The sequence below is a fragment of the Bos indicus x Bos taurus genome, chromosome 1, assembly GCF_003369695.1.
Source record: "Bos indicus x Bos taurus breed Angus x Brahman F1 hybrid chromosome 1, Bos_hybrid_MaternalHap_v2.0, whole genome shotgun sequence".
Taxonomy (NCBI): Eukaryota; Metazoa; Chordata; class Mammalia; order Artiodactyla; family Bovidae; genus Bos; species Bos indicus x Bos taurus.
Window position 1 is genome coordinate 52,774,869 of NC_040076.1, and position 17,681 is coordinate 52,792,549.

Here is a 17,681-nt window from a genome sequence, read left to right on the forward strand (position 1 = left end):
CTCCTTTTGTTTTTCTTCTCCTTTCACAGTCCTTTCATTCAATAAGTGCTTATTACTTTCCAGGTAATGAGGACCCTAGTTGCTAGGATGACAGCGTGAAGAAATATGATACTTGTCTTCAAGCCTTTTAAAAAAGTATATAGGTAAGTAAACAGTTTCCTTGTCATTTGAAACATTCTTCACATCCACTGGTAATTGAAGAAATACAATCCAAGTTTGGGTAAACTTGACATCTACAGATGAATAGGAGAAAAAATATGAGGACATATCTGACTCATATGGAGATGATAAATCTATGTTTCTGGAGATGGGAGATCCTTGTGTAACATGCAGAGACAAAATCCATTCCACAGAAATATACACACATCTGATCTTCAAATAAAATAGGCTCCTTCTAAGGAATTTTTATCCTTCAACTCTCCTTCAAAGTAGGTTGGAGATTCTGAATTTACATCTTCCAGAAAAATCTTTTAAAATGAGCCTGTAAAAAGTTAGATGGATTCATTTATTGTTTTTAAGGAAGTGTAAATGTTTTAAACAGACCACTGGAGTGGCAACCAAATCGACATACCTGAGGTTTCTCAAAACACATTAGATCATCTTCACCTTCAGATGACTTTAACTTGTCAGAATCTGGAACCTCAGGGTTATTGTCTCCTGCTCTAAATAACTATTTAATAACCAAAAGAAACTCTCATTGCATAGTCCATTGTTTTAGAGTTGAAAAATTATTTTAAAAGTGTTCTTCACTCAATGTGCTTTTGGAATGTTGTAGTTACATTTGATTATGCATAGCTCGCATCCAAGAATTTAGTTCAGGAGAAATAGGACTCTGTATCTGTACATTACACTATCTATGTCCCTGTATTGCTGTTCTACAGTGAAGGAAATTCTGGTTTGTGACTGCTGGGAGGGAAGCCTGAATCCTCCCTTGTGGTGTCTGTATGTAACTCCCTTACACAAGAGTCTTTGACTCTTCTGGTAACTGTCTCCTCTTCCGTTTTGCTGTCTTCACTATAATTTTACTTTCCCCTGCTGTGGAACAATGGTGGAACTGGGCAGGGGAAGTCAGGGAGAGACCAGTGATAATGGGAGGATTTTATTGCATTATTCTGGCAGTGTGCCTTTTTTTTTTTTTTAAGGTGTGGATATCATTCAGATGAGAAGGTTGGCATGTGGAGCCACTGTTCCTATGAGGTAAATATCTGGTGTCATTCCCATTCTGTTACTGGGGAAATGGCCCTATTGTGAGAGAATTTCCCCCAAGGCATTCCTAAAATTCACAATGATACTGGAGGAACTTGCATTTGAGTAGATGTTTGAGTGTCTGCTATAGACAAGGGGCTTTGTTAAGGAAATCACATCCCTATATGAAATAGCCAACTCCAAGGAGGAAAGGCAGGAATAGTCTTACTGGTATTGAGAGGATGTAAAGGTCTGGCAGATACTGATCCCTGGAACTAGAAGATTCAGAGGAAGTCTTGTAAAATGCACCCGAAAGGTCAGAAGGCTGGTAAAATAGTTTCATTTCAAAGAGAAACAATTCAGTAGTTCACTGTCTACAGTGGGCCACGCACCTTATATATTGTCTTGTTTAGTCTTCTGCACCACCCTATGAGGTAGGTGTTTCCCGGGTCTCACAGAAGCTAAAGTGACAGAGAAGGACTTCCCTATCACTGCTTCCAGGCAGACTAAGTGGAAGCACCTGTCTCTTTTTATTCCACTAAGTACAATAAAAACCCTGAACACTGTATATAGAATAATATAAGGCTCTGAAAGGTAGAAAGAGAAAGGACAACAGGCTAGGGCATCCAGGACCCAAGGAGCTACAGTGTAGAGAATTCCTTGGGTTTTCTCTTAGCCTTCCTCCTGACCCAGGAATCGAACCCAGGTCTCCCACATGAAGGCAGATTCTTTGCCGTCTGAGCCACCAGGGAAGCCCTTGAATCCTAGACTTTGGCAACTGGAAATGCCAACAGGCATAGATGAAAGGGCCAAAACAAAAGTCTGTTCTCTCTACTAAACAAGTCAGAAAGGGAAATCCTAGCAAGACAGAAAACTTAGACAATAGCCTCTCAATTTATACCAAACATCACAGAAAAATGGTGGTGGGAGAACTGAGGCTTATATTTTCTAGAGGCTGTAAGAAAGTGCCACACCCCCCTACGGAGGTGGTGGGAGAGAAGGCTGAATAGGAAACTGGAACTTTTGTCCCTTCTAGGCAGAAAGGAGAACTTTGCCCACCCCTGTGTGCCAACAGAGACTGTGTGGGACCCTGGAGTTCCACCCCACTCTGCAGTAGGGTTAGGTAGTTAGAATAGGAAAAAGGAATCCAAAATAGTGTTGGCTAAAAGACAAAGGAAAAAGCCCTCCAAAATGGAACAAAGGAAGGTCTGAGGACTGGAGTGAGAACCTCAGGTGAAACAAACAGCCCTCCTGACTAGCCCAATTTACATAGGGCAGGCTCAGGGGGAGGAGAAAAAAATATATAAAAAGAGGAGCCAAAATGAAGCCCCTCTCTTTTTTTGGATCAACCTGCCCTCATGCCTTGAGGATATATTTTCCTTTGTTTGTCAAATAAAACTGAGCTGTAAACGAGCTGCAACACTGGTCTACCACTTCAAATTTTTCCACGGCGAGACAGAACCGAGGAAATTACACACTCCCCGGACAGTACAGGAATGACATCCCTACCTTTCCCCACTGAATCTGTATCAGAAAAAATCAATTAAAATACAGTGTAAGAGTAAGATCTAAAGTCTCAAACTAAAAACTGTTGCTCTGCAAAAGTCTCTGTTAGAAGGATGAAAAGACAAGCTACAGACAGAAAATATTTGTAAACCATGTGTCTGACAAAGGACTAGTATTTAGAATATATAAAATGTGCTTAAAACTCAACAACAAATAAGCAAATCATTAGAAAATGAGGAAAAACATAAACAGACATTTCACTGGAATATATAAGTTAGCATGTGAAAAGATATTAACATTGTTAGGTAACAGGGAAATGCAAATTAAACTCAGAATGAAGTACTGCCTACCTATCATAATAGCTAAATGGTGACAGCACCACATGCTGATTAAAAAATAGTGACACCAAATGCTGGTGAAGATTTAGAGAAATTGGATCACTCATATTGCTAGTGAATTACTCATACTGCTGGAGGGAATATAAATGGTACAGCTATTCTGGGAAATAAGCAGTTTCTTAAAAAAACAAAATATTCCAGCAATTGCACTCCTGGTATGTATCCCTGCAAATGAACACTGTGCTCACTCAGAACCTGTTCATAGATACTTATGGCAGATTTACTGGTAACAGCCAAAAACTGAAGTCAGCCCTCATGTCCTTCAACTAGTGAGTGGTTAAACTGTAGTACTCACACTATAGAATACTACTTAGCCTTAGAAAAGGAATGCATTAGTAACACATGCAACAGCCTGGATGAATCACCAGAGAATTCTGCTAGGTTTAAAAAGACAATCCCTAAAAGTAATACACTATCTGTACCATTTATAAGACATCCTCAAAATGACAAAATTATAGAGTGGAGAAAAGATGAATAAATTCCGGGGTTAACGGGTTAAGTAGGGCGAGACTGCTAAGTCACTTCAGTCGTGTCCGACTCTGTGCGACCCCATAGACGGCAGCCCACTAGGCTCCTCTGTCCCTGGGATTCTCCAGGCAAGAATACTGGAGTGGGTTGCCATTTCCTTCTCCAATGCATGAAAGTGAAAAGTGAAAATGAAGTCTCTCAGTCGTCCCCGACTCTTAGCAACACCAGGGACTGCAGCCTACCAGGCTCCTCCGTCCATGGGATTTTCCAGGCAAGAGTACTGGAGTGGGGTGCCATTGCCTTCGAGTAGGGTGAGAGGAGGAAGATAAATGTGCCTAAAAAGATCAATATGAGCTAATCTTGTGGTGATGGACATGTTCTGTATCTTAACTGTATGAATATCAATACCCTAGTTGTTACAGACTGAATTTAACACCTCCCCCACCAAAATTCATAGTTGAAATCCTAACTACCAAGATCTCAGAATGTAATAATATTTGGAGATTCAGTCTTTAAAGAGGTTCCTACATTGAAATGAGGTCATTAGGAAGAGTCCTAATCTAATATGAGTCATTTCCTTTTAAGAAGAAATCCTAAGACACATACAGAGGGGAGACATAAAGACCCAGCGGGGAGACAGTCATCTACACGCCAGGAGAAACCAACCTTGACAGCAAAGACCTTGAGGTGTTCAGCTCACCTGAACTTTAGCTTCTGAGGTCTCTTGACCTCAGAAGGAACTAGCCTTGCTGACAACTTGTTCTCAGACTTCAAGCCTCCAGAACAGTGACAAAATAGTTTTTAGTTGTTTAAACCACCTAAACTGTGGTAGTTTGTTATGGCAGTCCTAGGAAACTAACACATTCATTCTAATATTATACTAGTTTTGCAAGATGTTATCTTTCAGGGAAACTGGGTAAAGGGTACCCAGGATCTCTTTGTCTTATTTCTTAACAACTGTACATTAACCTATAATTATCTCAAAAAGTGAAAAACAAAACACAAAAGTGGCTCTGTGGTTCAAACGTAGGTCTGTTGCTAAAGCTTATATCAAAAATCTGACCCAACCTTGACACAGTCCTGTGTCAGAGGACCATCAGTTCTGACACTGAGTCAAAAATCTAAACTATGAATTCAGACTTAGGTGATTGACATGGGTGCTGACCTAGAGGCTTAGTGGTGACAGGTCAGAGGTAGCATTTTGCACTGGGGTTTTCTGATTTTCTTAATTGTGGATCAATACTTACTGACTGCTTTCTTATAGAAAAGGCATTTCATAGACCCATACCTTAGAGTTGGGAGTGACTTCAAGTTCTGTTGCTTTCATATATAAGTGAAACTACCTCACCAAATCTTAAAGGTAATTGATACCACACAGTGTTCTGTGACTTTCTATAAGTCATATGTGTAGTTTTGAGTGCAGCGATTTCATAGTGATTAAGAATATCTCTGGTGGCTCAGTTAATAAAGAATCCACCTGCAATGCGGGAGACCTGGGTTCAATCCCTGTGTTGGGAATATCCCCTGGAAAAGGGACTGGCTGCCCACTCCACTATACCTGCTTGGATAACCCCATGGACAAAGGAGCCTGGCAGGCTACATTCCATGAAGTCACAAAGAGTTGGACATGACTGAGCAACCTTCACTTGACTTCACTTCAGGCATATATTGCAGGTATTTTTAGTACCACATAGACCTGAAATGCATGTCAATTACATTGGGTCCTCAAATGAAAAATAGTATTTTGAACTAAAGAAATAGTAGTCTGTAGCCATGCTTAAATAATAAAACTCTAAAAGACAAACTCTTCTGTTAAACTTGGGATACTTCTGTCTGTTTCTTATGTGGTAAGGGATTTTTGTAAGGACTTTCAGAGGTAATTTTGACTTTGCAAGTGTTTTGCTTTATATGCTGACTTTGGAAATTAACCTCCTCATAAAATCCAATCCCACTTTGCTATTTTGACACTTCTTTTGTCTGAAAGTATTCATTAACATTTCACGTAATTGCCCCATTTCCAGAGCAAGTATATAATTTCCTACAGAGTGACGACTTCATAATGCATATCCAATAAAGTCCATCCTGTCTCCCAGTATTTGATGCCTTAGTCTTACCATGAGCTCCAGAGAGATTTTTCTGCTGTGGAACCTGTTGAAACTTGTTGACCATTTGCACCATTACAAGGTGACCACTGGTGGTGGCTGTTTGTAATGTCTACTGTTCCTCAGTCATTGTTGTTCTGTGAACATCTGGCTCTTTTCTGTGCACTCCAACTGATTGTTGCCAAGTCAACATAGTATAAGATTTTAAGCAAAATTGATCAGAGCACTTTCATAATTTTGTTTTTACCAAGACAGTCATGTAAATATGAATCTAATTTTGATTATAATATTGGAGAATAGGGAAATACATGACAGTGTATCTATGGAAAGCTATGTTCTAGTGGAATACAAAGTGAAAAGATGGGCTTATTGAAACAAAGATATTCTATTTTTTGACTAAGGAGTGAATTACTTAGAGCTTCAATAATTTTTTAAAATTGTGCATCACCAATGCAATGGACATGAACTTGGGCAAACTTCTGGAGGTAGTGAGGGTTAGGGAGGCCCAGCATGCTTATATCCATGGGGTCTCAAAGAGTCAGACGTGACTGGGCAACTGAACAACAAAAACAATACATATTTTTCCTCAGGAATTAAAAGCAGTCATGAAAACTGATTTCACTTTATTATTTTTTCCACTGACATGACCTGTTATTTTTATGTTCAAGCAAACTACACTTTAAATGTTCTTTAAAAATTGTATTATTATTAATTATGTGGATAATTCTGGTGTTCATGGAAGTAACTGAGGCCTATTTATAGGTATATCTGCTTTAGACTTTGAGAGAAATAGATTCCTCAGCCACTCTGTATTGACTCTTGTGTGTACTTTTGGAAACCCTGGAAAAAATCCAGTTTTTCCACATTGATGAATGTGTCAGCCAGTATATCTGAGATTCATAAGCTGGGTCTTGATTTCTTTGCTTCATATTTATAACATAATACACAGCATCTCAATCTTTAGTGACAAGCGATCACAGCAATGTTTACATTCAGGTTGCTTGATTTCTGGTGTCTGTCAAATATTATAAAATGATCTTTGTTGGCTTTTAAATCAGAAGCATTGTGGCTAACTGATCTGATAGTCTGCATAAGCTGCATAGAACTGTTCCTTTTGGTACTACTACTTATACTTAGATTTTTCCTTTCCAAATCAAAAATAGTTTCACATTCAGCAGTTGGTTTTCTGAATACTGTGCTGATATGTGAAGCTGATAACAATATGGTACTTTGTCCAAGAGATTTTCTTAATTTTTTAACCAGAAACAGAGAAGATGATCATGTTCCATCTTTATAAAATTAGTGAAAGCAACCCCCATTAATACATATATGTATAGATAATTACAGTGGATAAACATTGGTATTATTGCTATTATAAACCTCAAAGCTATAAGGACATCATTGTGTTTTCTCCATTCTGTAAGACTGTAAACCATCAATATATACATAAAATAAGAAGCCATAAGAATTAAGTTTTTACTTTTTATTAGAAAACATAGGATGAAAAGAAAACAGCCAGGAAGGTTTATAGATGTAGAACTCTCTGAACTGATCCTAGAAATGTCACTGGGTAGTTATAGCTACTTCTAGCTATTTTAAGTCATCTGCAAAAGGGCAATTTATGTATTTCTTTTCATATTTACATATACATCATTCTTCTTAAGTGATCACTGCCTTAAAAGTAACCACAATTTTCCCTTATTAACCACCTAATGTGTGCAAGGCTGAATAGAATTTATGGAAGTTATACTTGATATTCAAATATTAAGTCTTGAGGCTGTTCTTTGTGATTGTAAGTGGAAAAAGAGTATTGAGTTTTAGCTCTGGTGATTGATAGGGTAATAAGAATGAACCAGAAAATCAAAAGAATGTTTTCATAGCCTTAAGTAATTGGGTTTCTCCAAGAAGCAGAGCCTGAGCTAAGTCTTTCATGCAAGTAGTTGAACTGAGGAAGGGAACCCAAATGGTGGAGGGCCCTGAGAAGAGTGAAAGAAGGAAGGAAAGAGGGAGGGTGAACCCAAGGGTGTTCTTGAGTTAACAATTCCCGTGGGTAGCTGGGGCTTTGTCCTGGTGGGGGAGGCATGTTTTAAGGAACCATGTAGAAAACTTTCAAAATTGTCAACAAGAGACCCTGAAGAAAGGAAAACCTTGACCCCTCCAGGCTGCAAATGAACATTGAAGGGTGTTAATTTTCTCTCCTTTATGACTCTCTAGGAAACAGAATCCCTGGGATGAACAAGATAGACACACAGAATGGAAGAATAGATGCACAGAATTGCACATGGAAGCAATTTTAAATGATAACACACTATAAAACTGAAAATTGTTGAGGCTGTTCTATACATGAGATGTGTGAAAATACAAGGAAAACAGAGAACAAAGAGGAGGTCACAGATAGAATCTTGAAGAATGAGAAGCCCCAGCATCCGATGTGACAATTCTGTAGCAGCCATGGGCCAGGACAGGAAGAAATGCACAAACGATGACAGACATCACGTTTAGCATCTAGGAAAACAAGGGTGTGAATTTAACAGATCAAATTTTCTACTAGCTAGTACTAGGAGATTGTTTCTTGTTAGAAATAAAAATTGATAGAACTGATTTAGCAAATGCCTAATATATAATGCTTAGTCTGCCTTTCAGACCAATTTAAGATTGTCTAAATTTTAGTCATGTCTGTCTACTCCTCCACGTTAGAGCTCAAATTCACTTTCTTCTGCAGTGTTTTGACAGTTGAAAGACTCTGGTTGGATTATTAATTTCAGCCGTATTTGATCTCTGAGGATTCAGCAGTAACTACTCTCCCATCCTCAAGTTACACGACAGTTATACTTTTATTTCTTCAGAACTTTTGCAAATTTAATAAGTGTTAAATGCCAGTGTTACTTTAAATTCTCTTCTGAGCCTTAGAGTAGGTGCATATGCATGATAGATACGATCAATGTTAACAATATTCCATATGCCATTTCTCCTCCCAGCAACTTGAAGACATTATGTAGGAACTTGGCAGAGGAGAATCCAAACTGATACATACTTGGATTGGTAACAGCTGTCAGAGTTTAACAATAGAACCTCTGCAAGCAGTGACCCTGTGGGCTTCCCTAATCTAGTTCCTAATGGCTCATCCTGCTTCCTTTCATGTACCCCTTCCTGGAGAGGCAGTGACAAATCCATCTCAAGGGAAAGGTGCATAACCTACAGCTGTTGATCTAGTCTTTAGTTATAGTATAAATGTTGAGTTGAGGTAACTTTCTCTGTGACATTAACCTCAGAGCAACCCTCATCTCTCATCTATTGATATTCTTAAAAACCGTAATTCTATTTTTACTTCAGCTTTAACAGTCTCTGCATAATAAATACCTATATGGTATTTCATCTTAAGACTTCAAAAATGTTCAAAGACTATCTGATTCTTCTATTTTGAGATTCTGTGAAAGTCTGTTCTCCCCATGTGTGGGCTTTAGGATCTTAGCTATTTCCTTAAACTAATATTAGAGTGGCTGTGATGTATAAGGAACTGTGTGGCCCTGGGGACTCAGAGGTGAAAGCTGGGATTGCCTGTGTCTTTAAAGGAAGCCCTTGTTTGATCTTATTTCATAATGAATCTTATTAAATAGTGATTTAAGTTGGCATGGGTGACTTTGGGGATCCTGGGAGGGGAACAGCAACCTCCAATTCAGCTTTCAGGGAGTAGTAAAAGACTCACCACTGGTGAGAGCTGAGTAGAAGAAGGAGGGAGAGGAAGTGGGAAGAGTTCTCCCTCCCGCAATGTACCTTGCCTTCTCCTCCAAGTGTCTCTATTGGCAGGCGGCTAAGTGGATGTGGGCAGTAATGCACAGAGGCTAGATAGTCAGCCAGGGCCACAGGATCAAGGACTTGGTGTGCCTTTTGATCAGACAAGAGAGTCCTGCTGAAGTCCTTTCAAAGAGTCTAATGTCCTGGTGAAGTAACAAGCAAATACTGACCACCTACTATGTGCTAGTATGTAGTAGGCACATTGCTAGTTGGGGTTACAGGAGTGAGTAAAGCATGATGCCTAGTGTCTTCCACATGCGTGAGTGTATGTGTGAGAGAGAAAAGTAAACACCCAATAATTATAATAGCAATAGCATAAATCAGAGGCACGCACTGCTAAGGTCTCCCCACAGAGTTCAGGGGAGTCTTTACAAAGAAAGCTATTCTCTGAAGCTGAGTGTGTTCATCTTGAGTATGCTCCCAGTCAGAACTGCAATGAGAATTGTAGGTGCAGATGTGCTGTGACTCTGTGCAAGGTTATGGCTCTTTTGCATGGCACCATCAGCACTCGCTGCAATCAGCAGCAGGTGATTGTAGTAATCTAGCCAACTAGATAGGCTTGCTCTGCACCTGGAGACCAGAGAGCAGTCCCACCCCAGGGAGGTTGCCTGGGTCTTGCTGATGGTGAAGGATGGCATGCAAAGCATGCTCCCAAAGGGGCCAGCTGCTCCATTATACTATCTGTAACTGGGCATCCTGATTTCTGGACTTTAAACATCTGTATTGACCCTGATCTGCGTAGGGTCAGGAGTCTTGCCTTACATTATTGGTTTCCTTGAACTATCATAGGCAGGTAATCAAATACACCTTTAGACTTTGCTTTCTGACTCAGACTGTATTCATCAGTACAACCTCTCACACCTGAATTCAACCTGTATTCTTATGGACTGCTTAGTGATATGGACTTCTGGGAGGCCTACACTTCTAAGTAAGGTAAGATTTTTTTCCTAAGTTGTATGTACCTAAAACTTAAAATAGGGCAAGAATGACACAAAAATTATTTTTCTGTTAATAAAAAATTGTGACTGTTTTTTGTAACTGTGAATTGTAGATTGATTTAGGGCAGATATCTACAGTTGCAAAAAATGTGCTTACTAAAAGGTTTTCTTGGAGGATCATGCTGAAATATTTCAAATAATTTGGCAAAAATGATAAAACACAAAGGACAGACATCATAATCTTCTGATAAAGTTGTGAAAGAGGGATGAGAAATGTTTGTTCTGAAAAGTATTTACGGAAATTCGTGTCTGAGAGTGTATTCTCACCTCTGATTATTCCTCTGGTTACACTACAGAAGCTTGTTAGCTGACCCAAGGATACATCTTTTCTCCCTGTGTGGGGGAAGAAAAAGAAATGTGGTTTATCTAGCAGAATCAAGTGACTTTTGAATTCTAAAATAAGAAGCTGAAGTTGGCTACTTATTTATACTGTCTCAAGGGAGTCATTAAGTAAAGCTCCTTTTTAATACCTAAGAAAGAACTTAACAAATTAAGATTTAATTCTCATTAGATTTATGTTGTTTGGGACTTGGGACATTAGAAAAAAAATACTAAAAGATAATTTATGTTTTTGTGTTGCTGCAACCTGAGAAGGAAAACTAGATTTTCCACATTTCCCCAAACTGTGGAGGAAATCCTTCTGTCTAAACAATAACTGGTGTCATCTCCCAGATTTATAAGCAAATTTTCATGAAAAGTTATAATAAGTTGTGGTGGTTAGGATCATAATCTCTAGGGGCAAATAATCCTTGACATGAATACCAGTTCCACCATTAAGCAATTGTATATTTTTCTCTGAGGCTTAGTTTCTTAATTTTTAAAGTGAGGTAGACAGGACTTCTGAGATTTGCTGTGAAGAAGCAAACTGTATTTAAAATGCTTAGCAACATGCCTGGTATGTAGAACATGTTCCATAAATATTGATCATTATTATTTCAGAATATAGATAAGACAAATAATTTCCTAATCACATTGTAACATGATATTTTAAAATACTCTCATAAAACTGAGAATCCTGAACTTAAGTAAATTAGGCTTCTTGGAGGAAAGTTCTGCCCAGTTTCAGTCTGTCCCCCCCAACCCACCCCCCCCAACCCACCCACCGCCCATTTCCCACCTCAGCGTGCTCTATCAGCTGGTTTGTGCTGGAGAAGGCACCAATTCCTGGATTTAGTTTTCTTCCAGACATGTAGACAAAACCAACGTTGTATGAATATTTTGATCAGTAACTGGGGATCCTGGGCAGCCGCTCCCTGCTGTGGTCAGTAACTAAGTATACATTGTATAGTAAGGAAATCATAGGTGTCTGGGTCAATGAGAAATGCCCAGACACTTGCAGGAGTGGAAATTTTGTTCTAAACTATTACATTACAGCCTCCTCTTGGATGCTTTAAATGAATATCTGTAACTGACTTCCAACTCCAGACATGTAGAGATTTCCCCAGCAGCAGTTCAGGGGCTACCAAACTGCCCAGTCACTCCTTGATTTAGTTTAAGCCCTAGGAAGACCAAATTGCCTGCTCAGGAAAATTCCAGTCCTTCTCAGACTTCTCCCAGGTGAGACTGGCCCTTGGGTATACACTCCCTAGGACTATGACCTGACTTTCCTAGGATAGAAAACTAGGGTCCAAGTTCATTCCACTTAACTGGAGCTATAAACATATGTCATCCTAAAACTCCTGCTATTCTTGCTTTGTTTAACTTTAGGTTCTCCTAACAACACACTCTCTTTCTCACATATGTACACCTTTCATTTGTATTCAGTTGTGTTAAAGCATTCAAAATACCTCAAATTTGGCCCAAAGCAAAGTTCCCAGTAAATATTTTAGGGTCTCTTTTACTCCATGATTTTAAAAAAATGTATGTGTTTCTTTTGCGATAGAGTTTACCCTTGGAGGCTTGCTTTTCTCTGAAATTCCTTTCCATCAGGTCTCTGTGATAATGCCCTCTATTGCATTCCTCTCTGTTGAAGAATCAGATGTAGCTAAAAGGGGCAGCTGTTTATCATCTCTTCAGAATTTTTCTCTGTAAAGCCTGCTAAATGTCCCTTCAGAGGGTTACTTTTAAATTTTGAGTAGTAGAGGCTTGCTCTTCCTTTAATGATCTTGGAACCTTGTATTTTATAAATTGTACATCACTCCTTATCAGCTGTTTAAGAGTTCAGACTAAGAATTCCCAATCAACCAGATATTGAGATAACAACCAGAGATATGTAAAAGTACGTTTACGTTAATGCTTTCTGTTTCATATGTGTCTTTGCCGTGGCCACCCAGATTCTGTCCTACATACCATCTTTGACTAATGGGGTTCTTTTTATCCAGTATAATATAGATTAGAGGCAGCGTGGAGACCACTTTCTAAAGAGAAAAGCTTTCTCTTTCTGCCTCATCTTCTATCTGCCTTAGCTGAAATCGCTAGAATGTCCTGTCAATTCATTGATTTGTACAAGATCAATGTTACTGACTTTAGTAATATTTCTATCTGTTGGATAATAAAGTTCAATATCATTTCAAATTAAGAAAGTAAGTATTCTCTTGGAAAACACCACTGTCTTACACAAAGTTCAGTACTTCACTAAATGTTCTTTCCCAGTAATATGTTTAAAAGTTTACTCATTGTTTTGGCACTACCTTAGCCATATTTTTCCTTTTAAACCCAGTCTGGTTAAACTGGGCCTCCCTTCTCATGCTATCCCAGATCACCTAATCTCTACCTCAGTCTGCATTAAGTATTTTTAAGAAACACATAAAATAGACTTTCTTAATTTATACATTCTTTGAATCATTTCATCTAATCATTTGATCTCGAAAGAATTTACTATACCTCTTTTTAAAGCTGTGCTATATTTTTTAAAACCCTAAACATTTAATGATCTTTTACCTATAATTATGTAAGCAATTTTTACTGTAATTTTTGATATAATTGCACAAATCCTTTCAAGCTGTTTCTAAGAAACACAGGCATCAAGCTAAAATATTTAGCAAAGATGTCTCATTTGTTTAAAGCATTATAAATGTAAATTAACACAAAACCAAGATGCCACTTTTTATTAGCAAAATATTGAAAATATCTAGTGCTGGCAGGTCTTGGAGTATGACAAGCACTTCCAAACCCGGCTAAGGTATATTGCAAAAACCTGTTTGAAAGCAATGTCTTAATAAATATAGAGCATATAACCCTGGGCTTCCCACGTCGCACAAGTGGTAAAGGATCCACCTACCAATGCAGGAGACTCAGGTTCGATCCCTGGATCAAGAAGAGCCCCCGGAGAAGGAAATGGCAACCCACTCCAGTGTTCTTGCCTGGAAAATTCCATTGATGTAAGAGCCTGGTGGACTACAGTCACGGGGTTGCAAAGAATTGGAGACAACTGAGTGCACACGTGTTGATAAATAATCCTAGAGTCAATTTCAAATTCATAAAATGCTAAGACATTGTAAAAAGCATCCTCTACCTAGTCAGTTACAGGAAAGATCATCTCCTAGGGGGTATATTGAAATAGAGTCCTAAGAACTAAGATGTGGTTGGTTATTAATTTTTTCCCTCTAAAATACATTTTTTTGCCTGTGGAAGCTTTCAGTTCAGTTCAGTCACTCAGTCGTGTCCAACTCTTTGCAACTTCATGAATTACAGCATGCCAGGCCTCCCTGTCCATCACCAACTCCCAGAGTTCACTCAGACTCACGTCCATCGAGTCAGTGATGCCATCCAGCCATCTCATCCTCTGTCGTCCCCTTCTCCTCCCGCCCCCAACCCCTCCCAGCATCAGAGTCTTTTCCAATGAGTCAACTCTTCGCATGAGGTGGCCAAAGTACTGGAGTTTCAGCTTTAGCATCATTCCTTCCAAAGAAATCCCAGGACTGATCTCCTTTAGAATGGACTGGTTGGATCTCCTTGCAGTCCAAGGGACTCTCAAGAGTCTTCTCCAACACCACAGTTCAAAAGCATCAATTCTTCAGCACTCAGCTTTCTTCACAGTCCAACTCTCACATCCATACATGACCACTGGAAAAACCATAGCCTTGACTAGACGACCCTTTGTTGGCAAAGTAATGTCTCTGCTTTTCAATATGCTGTCTAGGTTGGCCATAACTTTTAGGCAATAAAAATATGAGTATTTTTTATTCCCAGTACTCTTATCCTTTTTGATTATAAGGCAAAAAAGTCTTTGGCAACTTCTAAAACTCTATTTGATAGTTGTTGGTAAGGTGGGGTCAGGGCTCATTTCTGAATTCCAAGGCTTAAATAACAGTTAAAACTTATTTATGTACTATATGTTAGACATTATTCTGAATACTTTTATACACATTCATTTGCTTAATCCTCCAAACCATCTAAGAGATTTTCTCCATTTTTGTCCAGTGCCACAGAGTCAAGAGCCAGGATTTATGTCCCAACAATCTTATTCCTTATTTAAAGGGTGTTAGTTGCTCAGGTATGCTCAACTCTGTGACCCCATGGACTGTGCCCTGCCAGGCTCCTCTGTCCATGGAATTTTCCAGGCAAGAATGCTGGAGTGGGTTGCTATGCCCTTCTCCGGGGGATCTTCCCAACCCAGGTATTGAACCCTGGTCTCCTGCATTGCAGGAGGATTCTTTACCATCTGAGCCACCAGGGAAGCCCAGACTGAAGATGTTAGTTGCTCAGACATATCCAACTCTTTGTGACCCCATGGACGGAAGCCTTCCAGGCTCTACTGTCCATGAAATTCTCCATTCCCTTCTCCAGGAGATCTTTCTGACCCAGGGATCAAACCCAGGTCTCCTGCATTGCAGGCAGATCTGAGCCATCAGAGACCTTCTCAAACTAAGCCATCTTTTTTGGTCTTTCTCAATAAGATAAATCATGTTGTGCTTATATCCCTTCTGCTCAGGTATCATCAGACATAGATGACTGGTCATATTGTGACAAACTGGTCTATCCTATAATCAGTTGCCATAATTGTTTCTAGTTTTCACCTGTACAGTATGTATTTAATATTTATTCACAAGCAAGGGTATATTCAAAATATTTATAAACCCTTGAGGCAGGGACACTAGCCAGTCAGTGGGGACACCACCCAATCAGAATGCAAACAGCATTAAATAATCAGTAGGGTAGTATGCATATAAAAGGGATAGGTGTCAATCTACTCCACAACCAACTCACTATCCAGGCATGTCTGGGTACCTCAGGAAAACAAGCAGCTAAGTTTATCACTGACAGTGTACATTATGTTTAAAGATTGCATGTGAGATTAACCTTTGGAATTTGATAAAGACTCCATAATTATAACTGCAAAGCAAATCTTTCTGTATCTTGTGTTGTTTCCCCCAGGAATTGAAGACTCTAGTTCTCTTTGGACCTTCAGTTCACTTTTAGATATTCTTTGTTTTGTTACTTTTAGAGAACCATCTTTAATAGGAATATACTGGCAAGACTGTCTTAATTGTTAAATACATGCTCATCAGTACAGCCCGTCCTTCCTCCAGTACAAACTCCATATGTGGGTGTACACTTTGTGCTTCAAGGCCAAACTTGCCTGTTACTCCAGGGGATTGGAATTCACTCTTTCTACCAGATCTAATCTCTTGAATCTACTTGTCATCTCCACTGTATAATCATAAGGGATTTGATTTAGGTCATACCTGAGTGGTCTAGTGGTTTTTCCTACATTCTTCAATTTCTTCCTTAATTATGCAATAAGGAGCTCATGATATGAGCCACAGGGTTGAGCCATAGTCAGCTCCCATTCTTGTTTATTCTGACTGTATCAAGAGCTTTTCCATTTTAAGTTGCAAAGAATATAATCAATCTGATTTCAGTATTGACCATCTGGTGATGTTCATGTGTAAAGTCATCTCTTATGTTGTTGGAAAAGGCTGTTGGCTATGACCAGGGTGTTCTCTTGTCAAAATTCTGTTAGTCTTTGCCCTGCTTCATTTTGTGCTTCAAGGCCAAACTTGCCTGTTACTCCAGGTATCTCTTGATTTCCTACTTTTGCATTCTAACCCCCTGTGTTGAAAAGGACATCCTTTTTTAGTGTTAGTTCTAGAAGGTCTTGTAGGTTTTCACAGAACCACAGCTTCTTTGGCATTAGTGATTAGGGCATAGACTTGGATTACTGGGATGTTGAATGTTTTGTCTTGGAAACAGACCGAGATCATTCTGCCATTTTTCGGACTCTTTTATGGACTATGAGGGCTACTCAATTTCTTCTAAGGTATTCTTGCCCATAGTAGTAGATTTAATGATCATCTGAATTAAATTAACCCATTCTCATCCATTTTAATTTCACTGATTCCTAAGATATCATTGTTTACTCTTGCCATCTCCTGCTTGACCATGTTCAATTTACCTTGATTCATGGACCTAACATTCCAGGTTCCTATGCAATATTGTTCTTTACCATATCGGACTGTTCTTTCATTACAACTGAGTGTTGTTTCCACTTTGGCCTGGTCTCTTCATTCTTTCTGGAGCTATTTGTCTGCTCTTCCCCAATAGCATATGTATATTGGACACCTACCAACCTGGGGGACTCATCTTCCGGTGTCATATCTTTTTTGCCTCTTCATACTGTTCATGTGGTTCTGAAGGCAAGAATGCTGAAGTGGTTTGCCATTCCCTTCTACAGTGGACCGTGTTTGGTCAGAACTCTTCACCATGACCTGTCCATCTTCAGTGTCCCTACACGGCATGTGGCTCATAGTTTCTTTGAGTTACACAAGGCTGTGATCCATGTGATCATTTTGGTTCACTTTCTGTGATTGTTGTTTCTGTTCTAGAGGCTGTAGGATTATATTTCTTGCTTTTTCTATCTGCCCTCTGGTAGATGAGGCTGAGCCTTGTGCAAGCTTCCTGATGGGAGGGACTGACTGAGGGGAACCTAGGTCTTGCTCTGGTGGGCAGGGCCATGCTCAGTACACCTTTAATTCAAATTCTGCTGATGAATGGGGCTGTGCTCCCTCCCTGTTAGTTGTTTGGCCTGAGGTGACTCAGTCCAGGAGTCTATAGACTGTTTGGTAGTGAGAATGTTAACAGCCTCAGTAGGGAGGCCTGAGGTCCCCAAGGGGCAGGAGGAAATAAAACTGCAAATGGCAAACTTTTTTTTTTTTTTTTCTTTTCTCTTTTAATCCTGTTTTGTTATGGAGACACCTGGCTCCACCTGGACTTAACTATCTCAGACCTTGAGCTAACCAATGCATTTTTCTCATGGAAGTATCTTTCTTAAGCTATGTTAATGAACT

At 39.3% G+C, this 17,681-nt stretch overlaps 1 protein-coding gene across 7 annotated transcripts in view; it reads left to right on the top strand.

Annotated features, from left to right (window-relative positions):
* HHLA2 (HERV-H LTR-associating 2) overlaps positions 1-17,681 on the top strand; it is a 157,172-nt gene that overhangs the window by 34,866 nt on the left and 104,625 nt on the right. For all 7 annotated transcript variants that reach the window (XM_027513729.1, XM_027513392.1, XM_027513820.1 and 4 more), the window contains 2 exons: positions 64-143; positions 1,143-1,197. The gene's annotated coding sequence lies outside the window, so the exon portion shown is untranslated. The remainder of the gene's footprint in view (positions 1-63; positions 144-1,142; positions 1,198-17,681) is intronic.